Source organism: Diadema antillarum, unplaced genomic scaffold (assembly GCF_040938485.1).
Source record: "Diadema antillarum isolate AM-2024a unplaced genomic scaffold, OU_Dant_1.0 scf00000062, whole genome shotgun sequence".
Taxonomy (NCBI): Eukaryota; Metazoa; Echinodermata; class Echinoidea; order Diadematoida; family Diadematidae; genus Diadema; species Diadema antillarum.
This window is the reverse complement of record NW_027270951.1, coordinates 2,295,086-2,312,384: the sequence shown is the minus strand read 5'-3', so window position 1 is coordinate 2,312,384 and position 17,299 is coordinate 2,295,086. Positions and strand designations below refer to the sequence as shown.

Sequence of the window (17,299 nt, the reverse complement as noted above, 5' to 3'; positions counted from 1 at the left end):
CTATATCCCCATTTTTCATGCTGTTTCCTGTACCCCATGGCAACAAGACAGCATGAACAGAGAGATTGAAATAGAACGAAAATATATATATGGATTTTGTGAGTTTTGAACGGTGTCAACTGTGTGAACCATGCATAGAGTTCATGCCCTACTATCTCTCAACTGATGATATGATGATGGTTATAACTGATGATAAAATGCTCAGTCATGTTGTGTGAAGCCTGAAGGAACTTGTCAATCAGTAGCAGAATTTTATTATTTTTTTCCCCTTAGAATGAGGGTAGCAGAATGTGTGTGCATGCGTGTGTGTGTGTTAGTCATTGTATTATATTATGTTATGTTGTCATTATGAAATTTGTGTTATCTTGTCGCAAATTGATTTGTAGACCTATATTGTTTATATGAAAAAGAAAGAAAAATTAAAGATTGAAAAATAAGGTGTGTATACCTTGGAAGAAAAGTCTCCCTCTTAGGTCCATCTCCTCCCCCTCCCCCCTTCCCATTCCATCAGACATTGTCTTTAAATGTCTGTTCATCAAGAATGATTACAGTGTCTACTAATGACAGAGCAAACAACTCCCTTTTTCGTCTTGTAACAATCCCCCCCCCCCCCATATATGTCTAGTGCAAGCTATAAGCATCCTACAGTTCTGCCGGGATGAAAGCGTGGAGGTACAGAAGATACTGTTCTTCATTGTGCTGCCTACTTGTCTATACCACCCACAGTTGTTCAGTCATGATGTACTGTGTACGTTAATGTATCAAAAATAGAGTTGTTGAAATTTCATGTGTTTCATTCATGTTCCTACATGCATCCCCATTTTGTCCAATCCTAGAGTGTCAGAGCAAGCTTCAGGAGATAGGAATCCGTCCGGGCTTATCGAAAACATTGGATTTCCGCGCTAAAAATGTACTTCACTCCATCGCTGTCACAGCAACAATCACACCATTACCACAAACACACTCTGCATACATCCGGCCAAGTTAGAAAAATATATATTTGGCACAATATTCTCTGTTCCTTCTCCTCCCCCCCCCCCCCCCCCCCCCCGCGACTTCTCCTGCCCTTTCCTGCCATATTTGTGCCAATCCGTTGTCCTCCATTCCAATCAGGGGTAAGGTCATTGCAAATTAAAGCAAATTATGGTGTTTGTTCCCTATTTGATCATCAGATACACAGCCTCATATGTCAACATAAGTGACTCCCACGTCTAGAAAGGCAAATTTTGTGTCATTTGAATGGGATATGTTTCTTGTGTAAGATTTTCCTTCTTCTCCTTTTTCTTTTCTTTTTTTTTTGGGGGGGGGGGAGGGGAGATTGGATCAGTTATTCAAGTTCTGGGAAATGATACCAGATTTTTGACTTCCTCTAAGCTGTCAGCTAACCATAACTGAAAGGGGACAACAAATTTGAGATTTATTTGTGCACAACTAATGAGGCATGAAGTATCTGGGGATAAAAAAGTGAAGGAATGAGGGAAAAAACAACAACTTAACATTTGAGTTAATTCACTTCTACCATTTTTTAATACTGTCATAATGGAGGAGTGCCAGTGTGATTATGTTCAACCATGACTTCACCATAATGTTTGTGAATTAACAGAGCATGTGTATGAGATATACTGTGGTAAAATATGATTTACACACCGAGGACAGAGCTTTCCTAGACCAAATTTTATGATAGCCAAGATGCCCACAAGTCATTACATGTTGAGATTTGCCCAGAGTTTGAGGGATTCCAGAGATATATACTTTTGAAGACCCCCAGATATGGTGGAAAACAAATACATGCCCAGTATGCTAACTCTTAGCAACGAGAAGAGACACATGGACAGTACCTTGATCAGGAGTTATTGTATGTTGATTCATACCCATGACATTTGCCATACATTGTGTATTTCAGATTTGTCATCAGACTACCATGAAAATAATTTGATTATTGAACGATATTTTATATTGTGCAATTTGCACAATTTTTTTTTTTAAATTTTGGTGCTGGAAATAAAAAAAAGTTGTAATCATTTCACTCTCACAAATTTGTGATATCATCTTTTGTTGTTGACAGCAAAATCCAGATCACGTAAATCCATCCTACTTGACTGTGCGTGAAAAATCAGTTATGTGAAAATTTCACTTTCGACAGTGCGTTTGTACTCAGAGTAAGGTATGCTGGAGTGCACAGCCACAATGCAGCTTAGTTTCTTCGTAGGTACCAATAGTATCACATTCTGTACCCTATTTGTGTGCATATTGTGTGTTACGTCAACAGCCTCGCCAAAAGTTCTCTTCACACTTTCGACAAATTTCAACAATTCTAAGTTGACTCCCTGTATTCTGCCAGTGGTATTGAAGTCCCCTACGTGTGTACATCGCTTCCCATGCCCTCGATTTTTTACAGCGTCGCCATGGAGAGTAGAACCGACAGTCTGGTGCTTTGTCATTAGTCTTACATCTGGGCCTGTCGCTTGCCATTCCCCGTGGCAAGATCACATGGATTTTCTCTTGATTTTGCCCCTCCGATAAAATTCCTTGTTTGGTGCCGTCAGAATTGGCCCATTTACACCAAGAATGGAGGAATGGCGGGCCACGTTCTGTGGCGACGGCAAATCAATCAGGTGACACAGATATGCCTTTATTGATGGCCAGTTGGCGCATGGCTTCAAGATGAAAAATCAGTTGTCCATCTTGGAGGGAGTGAGCACCGGTCATTTAACTTGACTTCCAATTCTGGCCGCTAGGCTTGCTGGCTGGACTTAGTTAAGATGTAATTTAGGGACATGTAGACAAAAACAAGAGTTGATGGCGGAAGATATTCCTCCTTGCTCTAATAAAGCTCTATATAAGAGACATAGCCTTGATATTCAATCAAGGAAATTTTATGTTTATTGTTTTTGTTATTTTTGATAATAGAGGAAGGTAGTGTTTGTTTGTTTTTTTACCAATAAATGAGATTTTCAGTTGGCTGAACTGAGAAAGAGGAATAAAGGAAAAGGAGAAAGTGGTAAAAAGAGGAAAAACCCTGAAGGGCTGCAAGAAGGATCAATAAGGGTAGTCATGTCCCTTAAAACAAGTGGGGGGGGGGTAGGATTTGAGAGAGAGTAAGAGAAAGAGAGAGGGACGTACAAAGTAGGAGGAAGATCACGCATTTCACGCTGAAGTGTAAGGCAATATCTCTTGAAGGAGACTCAATTGTCCTTTGAACGTTGACTCCAAGTTGCCGAAGCAAGTCGTGCGCTAAAAGGCCAAAATCAATATAAAGCCCGCCCTGAGGCATGCAATCAAATGGTCAGACATATTCGGGCGGCGCTAAAGCCGCCGTTCTTCTTCTCCTCCCTCCATCCTTGTTATGCCCGTCGTTACCGAGCTGTGATATAGAGTTTACTTCCAAGATTTGCGAAAATGAAAATTGTGGAGGAGGGGCGAGATGACGATGGAGGAGGAGGAGGAGGAAGATGATGAGGTGGTGGCATTGGTCTGAAGCAGAAGATGCCATTCCACAGAAACAGAGCGTAGGATTCATGAGCAATGCATTAAATAGAGCATAGTGTCAGGATTGCACACAAAATGGCATCCATTAGCTGCCATTCAGCAGTATATGCCACTCTACCAGCGTAAGAAGGTACGGCATTGAAATTTAGAAGCGTAAGTTCGTTCGCTCAGCAGACAATGAGCAGCGTGAAGGTCCTTCAGGAAATGATAAGTCCGTCATTTTGAAGCCCAGACTTGACTCTTCTTTCACTTCATTCAGTTGCAAGATGTGTCACAATCATGCCTCGTCTGCTTCTTCCATCATCACGTTTCTCTTTGATATCATCATCTTTTGTGATTTTCCATCTTAAGGCACAGTCTCTACACAAATGCAATCCTACACTCTGCAGTGTCAAAGAGAGTGAATTGGGGGGGGGGGGGGAGGACAGACACTGTGTGCTAAGATCAGTCCTTTGTAGATTTTGCCGAGCACATCTCCTTGAACATACATCATCCTTTTTAACCCATTGAGGATGAGCTGGTTTTCCTTTAAAATGCATTTCCCATGGACACCTGCCCAAGTATACTCGGGGACTAGTCTTCCACGGTTTAAGATAGAGACTTCTGCGGCACGGCAAATTTTAAGTGTATGCTTCACTTTTATGATTGTGTATATTCTTGTGTGTTTACAATAGTTAGGTATGAGAGATGTGTGCTTGGACAAGTGTAAGAGATAATGATTTTTGTGTGAGCATATATGTATATACATGTATGTATGTATAGTAGTGTGTAAGGGATTGCAAAATTGTTTGTGTGTGTATGTTTGTGTGTGTGTTTTGTGTGCATGTGCGTGTGTGTGTGTGTGTGTGTGTGTGTGTGTGTGTGTAAGAGGTAACAGTGATTGCTGATACCAGGTGTGTATTTATAGGGGCTATCTAGCGTGACACATCCTATCAGCTGTGAAATTGAGCTTGCCAGCTAACCCTGCACAGATTCCCTATCTCCACTAGCCTTGTAATTGTGTGCAATGTGCCATCAACAAGACCTGGAATTCACGGATGTGCTCTATAACTTCTCTTGCCATTTCGAGTGAAGACCCAGCTTGGGATGAGTAGTGACCCTTGCATCTCGGAGATCATGGCAACGAGAGAGTTAAGATGGCTTTTATCTCCATCCTCAATGAAAGTCTAGCTCAGTCTTACATTAACCCCCTCTGCATCCACCTCTTCCAATCCTGCTTAACTTATGTCCAATCTAAGACCACAGGACTTACTTTTTAGCAGTCTATAGCACCACTTCACGTCTACTTCTGTATGCCGGTAGTTTTTCCTGTAATTCTGTCTATGTGTGTTTGTCTGTTTATATATTTGCTTGTCTGTTTGTGTGTCAGTCTGCTGTCTTCCTGTGTCTCTCTAACTTGAGATACTGCCACTTTATTGGTCAGCCATCTAAAAGGAAAATGTTAGATTTAGTAGATAGCAAATGTAGTAGATGCTTTTTTTTAATTCATGCATTGTTCCATATGAAAACCAATGAGTTAACATGTATTTGAAGACTTTGTTATATCACATGTGATCAAGAAAGAGAGTGCTTTTGTGTTTATCGTACTGGAAGCAAAATGTTTTTTTCAAAAGGAAATGTATATTTCTCACACTGCTGAGGAATTAAACTTTGTACAATGAATAGTTTGGAGTTATGTTGAATTTTGCTTAGTATTTGTTGTATTGCAGTGACAAAAGGGGTGTTAAAAACATGCAGATCGTGGTAGATTGAAATGCAGTGTATGGGATGAATGGTTTGTCTTTTCTGGAAATACCAGCGAGAATTATAATACCCCAGTGTCTATGCCAGTGTCACAATCAAATAATGTGAATGATGTACACTTAAAAATCTCTTCTAAGCCAAAAACCCTGTCAGCTTGTTCAATCTCATGGGGAAGGGGGGGGGGGGGGGGTTGAAGAGATCAACAACAACAGCAACAACAGCTAGAGAGAGGAATTGATGCCATTTTGGAAGGGAGAGGTTTAAAATGCAATTAGATTCCTGTCAGTGTTGGTGTTACCAGATTGTGCCATCGCCCCGAGAAACGGAGACGAGTCTCATGAATAATCCAGAGAGACGACATCGCATCCATCTTTCATGTAGTCTCGGGATCGGGACATTTAGCACTTGACACCTTACCAGCAGTGTCTGTGTATGTGTGTGTGTGTCTGGGTGTGTCTGTTTGTGTATCTCTTGTACTCTATATCAGTGTTGCGTAGTGTAACTGTCTGTGTCTGTGTGTGTTTGTGTAGTGTGTAGTGTGTATGCAGTGTGCATGTGTGTGTGTGTATTTGATATTTCTGTGTTTCTGTTTTGTGTTCTGTTTTGTATTGTGTGTGATTTGTTTTTGTCGATTGGTTCTGTCTGTCTGTCTGTCTGTCTGTCTGTTGGTGTGAGAGGAAAAAATTAATGCACTTATCTTATACACATAAAATGTCTTTAGCAGTGAGAGTGAGCATTAGTGATATTTTTAGAATTTACAAAGATGATTGGTTTAGACTCTGCTCTTAAAAGCTCCCGTTATCTCATCCAGGCAGATAAGCCTAAACTACCATCAAAAGCGCCATGTAAACTGCCGTTGCCATCAACGATGCTAACCTTATCTTAATCACTCCCAACGCTGCATTCATCGTCATCTTCATTACAGATGCGAAGATTACAGGCGTGAGGGGAGGGGGGTCTCTATTTGAAAACTAGATGGGCAGATACCACCATTTTGTGCTGTGCATGCACGCGTGTCGGTGCGTTCTGTGCTACAGGGCCAAGAGCAATCAATAATAGGATGGTGGGTTTACTGAGCGTGACAAACAATGGGAAGCCCTGCTAGAGACCAGAAGTGGGGGAGAAGAGGAGGAGAAGGAGGAGGAGGAGGAGAGATAGAGTGAAAGAAAAGAAGATAGACAGATAGAAAGAAAGGGACAGAGAAAATAGAGATAGAGACAGACCAGGAGAGAGAAATAGATAGGAAGATTGTAGAGTAGAGACACTCGCGTACATACAATATCATGTACACACCGAAACATATACACACATACACGCACACCACACTTGCATATGTATACATACACACACACACACACACATCCCACAAAAAAAGATTATACACTCACACTCAAACATTTACATACACGCATGCACATTAATGCATGCAGAGAGCATGTTGTGTGTGTCTCATGTGTGACATTGGTTTGCGTTTAAGATAAACTAGTGATCAAAGTGCTCAGATGATGAATGTTTGATGAGAAACCTTAATCATTTTCATTTTTAGTTTCTCAGGGTTTTTTTTTTTCTCTCTCTCCTACTCCTTCCCATCACCTCCCACTGAGAATGTGGCTATGTTCATTATCTCCTCCTCTTCCCCGGCACTTTATCCTGTTTTCTCGATGCATACAACGTACGTGTCAACATCAATAAACTGACTTTCTTTCTGTCGTCATATCTCCCTGCGCATAATCTCCGTCCCCGTCAATTCCGGAACGACTGTATTGCCTTTAGAATGTAGCAGGGGTTATACATTACACGGCCCTGCCCAAAGAGTGCCCGAGGCAATTTGTATCTTGTTGTTTTCGTCTTCTCGAGTTGGCGCTCATATGTTGTGTCCCTGGTCCCATATGTGATCTTCGGTAGATGTGGAAATGTTGGAGAAGTGACCTCGAGGGGATATCTTGCCTGAAATAAAGGTCAGGTTCTTGTTTCGAATAGTGTGATTGCATGGTGTATATGGAGTTTGGCTTACCCTGCTTTAAAGTATGTGGATAGATATCTTAGATTTGTTTGTTGGGTTTTTCATTATTGGAGAATTTTGCAGCCCTGATCTTTTTGATTGCTTGAGCCAAGGTATCACTTGAGAGCAGGTGTGTGGGAGTGTGCACATGTTGGTATGTCTGTCTGTCCGAGCACACACCCTTGTGTATTTATGTGTGTGTTGTGATCATTTGTATGTATGTTTGTATGAGCATATGCACATGTACATATGTATGTATGTGTGTGTGTGTGTGTGTATGTGTGTGTGTGTGTTAGCAGATGCATACACAAGAGCTATCATGATTTGATAATGGTGGTTAAAAAAACAAGAGGGAGATGGACAAACGGAAAGATAGAGAGAGAGAAAGAGAGGAAAGAGGAGATTTGTGCACGGATCGTGGCGAATCCTTATTTAATGGCTGTCGCGGCGGTGGTGTTGAGTTGCCCATGTAGCCCCGTGAGATTATGGAAAATTGAGTGGTTGTGCTTGCCGGGGCATATCACGTTTCAAGACAGCGCTAGCATCCCGGAATCCATGGCCTTTCACTCTCTCGTTGACCCACGTACATCTCAACCTGCTGCGGCTGTTCACCAGGAAAAGATAATCCCCAGCTTCGGTTCCCCATCATGAATGTGTTGTCTAGTTTACACCTAGCTTTGCGAGGCTCTAATATTCCATTGTTTTCATTAGCTACCCCTCCCGCACCAACTCCCCCCCCCCCCCCCCCCCCCCCCCCCCGCGTGCTGCTTTTGCTTAGATGTGTTGTTTAGAGGGATTACTGTTTCCATTTCAGATTTATCGCTGCCTTGAATGCATTATTCTACTGTAAATCAATAATTTTTTTTTTTTGGGGGGGGGGTTAGTCTTGGGGAAGGGGATACTTGATTTATGTTTTAGCAGATTAAAATAGTATCTGTGAATTATTACAATGTGTACAAATAAGTTGTAATTATGTAATAAAGAATCAAAGACTTTCCCTTGCATATCATCAAGGCTTCAAATCAACTAAGATTCAGTTTCACATCCAAGTATGGGGGAAAAATGCAAAAAATAAACCATCTATTTCATCACCGGTGTTCATATACTATTAACTATCATTTGTGTAACATGTGCCAGGGTTTGATTATCATCACTGAACAAATACAAAGGCATGGAGAGGCGTGCCAAATGCAGGGAAGCAGAAAATAACTCATGCATGTTTGTGTGTACGTGTGTGTGTGTGTGTGTGTGTGTATTTGGTATGGGTATAACAGATGTTGGGTGTTCGTGTGTTACTGTATTCGTGTGATTGCATTGTATGTACTTATATATTCACGTTAGAAGAAGAAGAAGAGAGAGGACGGAGAGAGAAGGTTACAGATGACACAATCATGATGGAGAAGCAAAGTGAGAACTACTTTAATATTCATTTGATGAGGGTGATCGGGAGTGTGTCCGTGCTTTTTTGCATCGTTTTTTTTCCCCTTCCTCCAGCGCTCCTCAAATATTCCAAGATAATCCTAACAGCACAATTTGCATGAGCATGTTTGCATTTTTATTTCCCTCCTCCTTTCCCCCCCCCCCCCCCCTTCACCTTTCTCTCCCATCTCTTTCTTGCTCTTCTCCCACTCTTATTCTCATGCCTCATAGAATTTTCTTGGCTTCTTGGCTTCACTACACCTTGTGATTCTCGACTTCCACGTTCCTCTGTACTCGGTAGGATTCGCCCTTTTCGGCATTTTGCTGGACTTCAAATTAACGAAGGAGCACGGCTCTCATAGCTTCAACCCTACCCCCCCCCCCCCCCAACCAGAGTCCATTAACGTGAATAATTGACGACTGCTGTATGCAGTGTGTCTGTGCATGTGGAATGGAGAGCATTACAGTAATAGCGTCATATAAATGTACACTCTGCCTCGTCTTTTCACTCCGCCATCCGTTGGCTCTCACCTTGTCTCTACCCTCCCTCCACGTTTTCCACGTATTAATCACTTGTCTCATCGACCTGCCGCAAATAATTGTCGGCGCTAATTACGGAATCCCTTTGGATTTAGTGCGCTATAATTTTTTTTTTTGGTTCCCATCATGCTTATGGTGTATTGTTTGATTTTGTCTGCCATGTTCTTCTCAAAATATGCATCTGATCGTCATTGTCGTACAAAGATTTTGAGAGGGAGGGAAAAGAAGAAAATGAAAAGCAAGCTGAAGGCCTTAAAAACCTGCGAAATGCTTAGATATAGCAATCGCCTGATTGGTCATTCCAAACCAGGACGTGCGCCTGTGAGCTACCTCCCACTGTAGATGAGGTTTCTAACCAACCCAGCCCAGGCATCATTTCCTCACAGCTTCAGATTACGCATAACCCCTGAACTCTGTCAGTGCCAAGGCGACGTTTCTATGTGCAGTGTTAATGACAAGTTAACGTTCTTGATCCTCTATGGGGTAATCTAGAATTGGATGAGTTTATGTAACCATGACAGCTGGTCACGTTGGCATCCATGTGCTCGGTAGTTGCTATTTAACCCTGCTGATCATCTTTCCCTGGAATGTGACCGTCTTCTTGTGAGCTTTTTAGTGCTTTGAAAATAAAGAAAAAAAAGTGGAATGTCTGCAAAAGTGAAAGTATAGCAGCTTGCATGTGTTACTTAAACCCCTGCCCCTGCAAAAACGGTAAAAAATAAAAAATAAAAAAGTTGATTGTGCTTCCCTGCATTGTGGAGCAACTGTGCTTGCTTGACATGTAGTAAAATGCAGTGAACTTTAATAAAGCGCAAACTTGTGCCATTGTATGAAAGCATTCATCTCTGAATGGATTGTGCATGAAAGTAGAAACTTACTTTATCTGTTAAGTGCATACAAACACAAACAAACACACACACACACAAATAATGCATGTGGCATTGATATGTGGTAAGTTTGAAGGACTTTCGATGCTAGGACTCAGTGTACTTTTAAAATCCATTTTTTTGTGCATTTATGAATAAGTAAATGAAGAAAAGATATTTTCATTTTCTCCTTTGCTGTTAATGCTCATGCATATTCCAACAGATGTGCTCAGTAATTTTTTTTTTCATCCATTTCTCCGCTCTGTTTTTAAGAGTGGAGCCTTCGGAGATATTCCATAAATTATTTGGTGGAGGGCAGAGGGAAAAGTTTAATGTCCAAATAGCATTTTACAAGGCGTAGCACTTGGGGGGGGGGGGGTATCTTATTGGATTACTATGTAACGCTGCGACTTGCGCATTATCTTGTGACATGTCTGGCATTGTTCATGAGAAAATTGGCTGTTTCGTTGACATCATTTATCATAGAGCACAAGTTGTTTGTATCCTAAATTCCATTGCAGTCGAATTGGAATGGATGATCCCAATACACTGTCACAGAGTAATGGTGTAGTACAGTAAAGAATTATGATCAGAATATGCAGGGTGTCAAAGCAGAAATACTAATGCTATTAAAGCATGAATCATTTGAGAAAAGAGAATTAACAAATGGCAGAAATCATTTACTTGTCAAAAGAAAAGCTTCTAACTCACACATCATGTTTTCATCATAATCATACTTTAGTAATACTTTAAATATTGCAGTAAGCTCTCATTCTCATCATTTCTCTCAATCTTTCTCTTCAATTTTCCTCCTTTTTCCCCCTTTCCTACTACTGTATATACCCACTCATCCTTTTTTTTGATATGTATGCTTTTTTTTCTGACAATATCCTTGTGCCATTTGTTTCTATCATTTCCCTCCTACGTTTTTGTTCATCTTTTTCTTCTATCCTGTGGTAACACTGATATCTTCATCATCTCTAAAATTTCACCCCAATCTTTAATGGCTAACATATATCTTTCTTTTTTTTTGTCATCTGTTATAACCCATGATAATATATATATGTATATATATATATATATATATATATATATATATATATATATATATATATATATATATATATATGTATATATATATATATATTTGCAACTACTTCCCTATTCCCCCATTCTTAACTTATTTGCCCCCTCTTCTTGCCTTTTGTCATCCTTCCATCTTTTATTTCCACTTAACCTGCTACATACTGTTTACAACCTCTGTTCATCTCATCTTGAACGTAGTACCATTTTGTTTTCATTTCTGCATTCTTCATTCTTACTGTGTTTTGTTCCGTCGTTTTATCCCTCCTCTAACTGTGGTTACTTTCCTCTCTGTGTAATCTGTCCATTCATGTGAGCCAAGGCTCGGGTCATTACCTTCATCTCATGTTATTTTAATCTTAACACTCATAAAATTGTATCATCCTCTCCAAGAACCTTGATTTATCCTATTACTGTTCTTGTCATTATTATTCCTTGCCATCATTGCATCCATCCCTCTCCTTTGCTTGTTCTCTCTCTCCTTCCCTCCCTTGCTCTTCTTCTCTGTATCTATCTATCATCTATCTATCTATCTATCTATCTATCTATCTATCTGTCTGTCTATCTATCTATCTGTCTATCTATCTATCACTCTATCTATCTATCTATCTATCTCTCTATATATCTATCTATCTATGTATCTATCTATCCATCCATCTATCTATCTATCCATCCATCTATCTATCTATCTATCCATCTATCTATCTATCTATCTATCTGTCTGCCTATCTAACTCCCAACACCCAAAAAAAAAAAATAAAAATTAACGCTCCCTACCTTTATCTCTCTTTAATCCACCAATTCTAGGCCACCTTCCCCCTGGACCAAGCACCAAACCCCCTCCCTTGACCGTGGTTTCCTCCGCTAACAGCAAGGCTAACCGCACCACTGCTACCGTAACCCCATTCAGCCAATCGGCCAGTACCGTCACCGTTACCAGTGGCAACGGCGGTGCAGGCACCAACCAGGCGTTGGCCGCCACCCCGCACCTCCAGCTTCGCAGCTGCCCTGCGTAAGCTGGCCAAGCAGGCGAATGACAATGGTAAGAAAATAATCAAAGTATCAAAGCATTCAAACAAACAAACAAACAAACTAAGAAATGTGATGCTCTTAAAGCTTGCAGTCAGGTGAGATTTTTTTTCCTTCATGCACTTGTTACAGCCTTTTTCTTGCTGGTATCATCAAGCCGTGCGTGCCAGCATTTGGTAATGAAGGAGCATTTACCCCATTTAACATTTTGCCCTTGCATAATAATGTCCTCTGTGTGAAATTTGATAAGTTTGCTGTTATGAAAAGAGCTTACAATGTTGGGATGGAATGGCAAAAATCGTTGAAGATGACACGAACTGGCACTAGAAGTTTTATTTGAGTGTGTCGTGGATCTTCATGACATGATGTTGGGATGGGGCACCTCATGCACAGTGCTTGATGAGTTGGTCCAGGGGCCACGCCGGTGCTTGTTCTGACTGATACATGAACCGTAACGGCAATACTTACATGAACTGGCACACATTGCCAGGAAGTGGAATATACATTGCCTCCAAGTACGGGTATCCCTGCTATCAAAACAGATTTTTGGCACCGTTCAGCGATGGTTTGTGCGGTCACTCACAACATTTTCAATTTGCCCTGTCTGTCGTGTGATATAACAAAACTGTTAAGACAATGATTCATGTCTGGAAATTTGAGCCTCATCCCCCTCCGCTGCTATGCTAATCACATGTCTCTTAAACCATGGAATGGCTGTAAAACTAGCCCTGTGTACTACAATTCATTGTGACAATAACCAACCCCTCCCCATGTACCCCCTCCCCCTAGATAACTGTAGATGGCATATTTGCCCCATGTTTTTTCAATTTTTGCTGAGATTTTGCTGAGGTGATAACAAAGTGGTCTGACTTTTTAAAGAAAAAGGGTAAGAGCTAACCTTCTTTCTGTCACAGTGACCTTTTACTAGATAAACCCTTTACTGACACCTACTTTCACCTAAAAAAGAAGAAGATGAGCCTGCCTATAAAGTGAAAAAAAAGCACTGGCAGTCTTCGAGGTCATTACTTCATCTTCGCTCTTTTTGTCAAAACAAAAACACTCTTTTTAAGAGTCACAACCTGCAATCAGTGCAGTTGCCATGGTAACAGCCAGGCATCAGCCAATCAGGTATGAGGATGCACATTGCTGCAATTGCTGCAAGGATGATACATCACAGCAGTTATAAATGTCTCTATCAAACGGGACTTGAAAGCGACCCTCGTAAAATGTTATGGTGTGCTCAGTGTAGAGCTTGAATCTGACTCTACGTTAGTGAGATATGATGGCAAAATTGTTAGTGAAGTCAGATATTCATTTAGACATGTTCTGTCCCTGAGATTACCTCTGTGTTGATAGCAGTGATAATTGTCAAGGTTTTGAAGGAGTTTTACAACACATCAGGTCCCTGTTTCACTAACTTGAGCCAGACAATGAACCCAAAGCTGGGACAGACTCAGATTCGATCTAGTGTGGGAGGGTACATAGACATTCAAGATGTATTCTAGAACATGGCAAGATGGGTGCAAAATACCAGTTCGTAATGGCTTAATGAAACAATTCATTTCTGAAGACTGATTGATCCCAAAGTTGTTCCTAAGATCAGTTGATTTGACCTTAGGATTGATTTTAGAGCATGTTGAAACAGCCCCTAGGCTCTGTTTCATAAAAAGATGCACTCTAACCTGAGTCAATGATTCCAACCCAAGTCAGGTAACAGCCATTCAGCATTGAGTATTCAGAGATTTCTGTTAGATATTCTGACAAATAGGATCTAAACTTTTCTGCAACAGGGCCCTGGGGGTGTTTCATAAAGCTGTTCTTAAAGTTATGAACGACTTAAGAACGACTGGTGATCAGTTCTTGTGCTGAATTATTGAAATTCTAATAAGTATAGCACTTCAGAACTGATCACCAGTTGTTTTTAAGCCATTCGTAACTTTAAGAATAGCTTTATGAAGCGTCCCCTGGTATATTCCATGACAATTATATTTCTTGTCACTCTGTCCTGTTTATTCTCAATAATTGTTGCAAACATGTACTGTAGTGATATCATTAGCTCATCATTCTGGTACATGTGGTTGTGACTGATTTTTTTTTTTCAAGAAAACATGCAAAATGATATTCTAAATTTCGTAACATTTTTGAGATCATCTGATCCCAGTTAAGCTTTCACTCTTTTGTTTGTGTGAGTGTGCTCTTTTTATTAAAGTCAGCTTGAACAATAACAAAACAAAAAACATGCCTTCATTCAGCTTAGTTGAAAGATAAACTGAGTCATGTTTTTCCACAGGATACCCCCCAAAATGTGTTATTATTCCACTGCTTAGTGCAAGGAATATGGTGTGAATTCAGTAAATTGTCCTCTGAGTGGGTCCAGCCGTTGTTTATCTCATTTCTTTCATCCCAGGAGAGTAATGATTGTAGCTGTATTTGTACTGTGCTAGCTGTGATTGGGTTTTGGGGGTATAGAGCAAATATGCATAGCAGATTAGTTGTGGTGGTTGTGCACTGGTAATGAATCAGGACTTTGAAATCCCATTTTGTTGCCCTGATAGACCTCAGCCAGCGATAGTCATCTTGATATTGATTTCATCTCATTTATTTAAAAGAAAATGAATGAAACTGGCCACTAAACCAGAAAAAACCCCAAACAGTACTTTGAATGACAATTTGAAAATGAGTGGGAAAGAAAGATTCGACGTTGAAAATTTGGATATTCCCAATGAATAGGGTATATTTTGCACATGACAGGCCTGGGTTGTTATTTCTTTTCCTACTTTGATCATGCATTTATGTGTATGTATGTTTTGCTGGATAATCAAATGAAATGTCATTGTTTGGAACATACCCATACAAAGGTATAAATGTACATATATACTATTCATGCATACATACATACACACAGTGTTTATACATACCCGTATGCATTCTTATATGCATAGATGTATGCATCCATATATTCACATTATGCATGGTGTGAATATATGTATTTATGCATGTGAATGTACATCTGTGTGCTTGTGTTTGTACTTATGAAACAAATGGAAAAGGAAATGAAACTAGTGAGCATAGTTCCTGCAGGTCTTCTCACACTACAAGGATGGCTTGGCTGTCCGGGTGTAATGTTACCACACCGAGCCAATCAACATTTATGGGACGTCTCATTTTACACATCCCTGTTCGACTCAAGCATTTGGAGCTTCGCCACGGCCAATCCCCGGCTTGAAAGCGATGCGCAGGGGCACCCCAACCAATACGTGGAAAGAATTGATTCTCATTTTGGGTAGCATATCGTCCAATTCACAGCATATCCTCGTCTTTTGATGGCAGACTTTTCTGTGTGATTATTGCTGAAAATGTTGTACATCTGTGCTACAGGCAAGATGATGCAAGAATAGGTTTTAATCGAAGAAAGAAAAACAGAGAAAAGAGAATTTGTTCAGAGTAAGCATTCTAATACCTTCTCTGAACTAAAACAGACCATGAGCATGAAAAGGAGTTTTACTCTCACCCTGAAGTTAGCTCTCGTTTCTCTATATACAACTCTTAGTTTGGTCATACATGCATATACCAAAATCCAAAAAATTCCATGTATCCCCCCCCCCCCCCCCACGATTTTGGGTCTCTTATTTTTGTCTAAATATTCTCATTATGCTTGCACTCCTTACATGGTCACACTGGATGTGAGAGGTTGTTATGAGAGATTTTTGTCTTCAGCCCCAGCAATATGCTGCCTCATCATTGTTTTCTACCGGTATCGGCCCATCACCACGGACAATGGCCATGATGGTAATAGCATGCCTTCTCAGAGAGAGCATGGCAAGAGGGTTCATGTCGCTGTTTTTCCTAGATTACCCTCTTTATCATCAGCTGTATCCTCCTTCTCTCCGCCAGCATCACATGAGATTCGATGTGCATTGTGATTCTCTCTGTGGCTAAGGAGGGTGGAGGGGGGGGGGGGGAGGCGTCACGGATCGTACAAACCTTGGATGGGCAGAATGTCTGCGATAGCCGTCATTGTTCATGCATGCTGCGTGCATGACGTGGTGGTCAACACATTCACCGCAGAGAGCATCGCCTCATTGAGGGTGGTGGTTTCGTGTAGAAATGCAGATTGTGCGGATCGGTCTACCAAGGTTTGCCGTGAGACTCCCATACCATCAGGGGTGCAGTGTGTTCAGAGGGGAAAAAAAGATGGTCTGTCTGTCAGTAATCTCCAGTCTGCGTTGCCTGGGGCAACCCCATCACTTCAGAGGCAGATGTGAATGTAGTGGGAAGGATTACACGAAGATGTCAGTGTTAGTTATGAAAAAAAAAAGAAACAGGATAAAAAGGAAACAAAAGAAGATATTCTGTGTGCTGTGGTGTATGTTTCTCCTAAGATACATGGATAAAGAGATGTAGCCATATTTCTGCATGTCTATAGCTAGATAGACAGCCAAGATTGGTAGATCAGTAAATACGCTTGTAGATGAAGGAATTGATATAGATATGAAGCTTTGTACTTTATAGTGGATATGTGCAGTCATAGATACAATTAGTTATATATAAATATGTAAATATATTGCTGTAAAAGTATGCATGTATATTTGTATTTGTGTGAATTTTGAGAGAAGAATAGAATCTGTGTTTTCTGTATATTCCTTATTGGTACTTAGCCATTTATTAGTTGTCCAAAGCTCCAATAGTTTTCAGTGTTTCATTGGTTGTCCCCAAGATATCCATTATCAAAAACATATGACAGCAAGGATGAACAATCATTCATTTCAGCCTCGATTCAAGTGTTTTTATGCAAAACACGATGAGGAAGTATTAACCATACCACCCAAGATGCTGAAGGATTATATATATGTTCTCTCACTGCGTAATTGATACCAGGAAAGCTGTCTCTTATGGCCTGAGTCATACGGAAAGAGATATTTTGGATTGTATCACATAGAGCTTGACAACACGCACTGTTGACTTTGAATCACATAATTGTTTGAAATGCTAAACTGTTAAAGATTTGAAATTGTGCCAGTCATCTTCCAAACACCCCTCCCCCCCCCCCCACAAAAAATAAAAAAAATGGCAAAAATATAGTCATGTATGAATAAAGATCAGTAAATTCAGATATGTTTTTAAAAAA

At 40.5% G+C, this 17,299-nt stretch overlaps 1 pseudogene; it reads left to right on the top strand.

Moving 5' to 3' along the window:
• LOC139716190 (uncharacterized) overlaps positions 1-17,299 on the top strand; it is a 243,494-nt pseudogene that overhangs the window by 178,300 nt on the left and 47,895 nt on the right.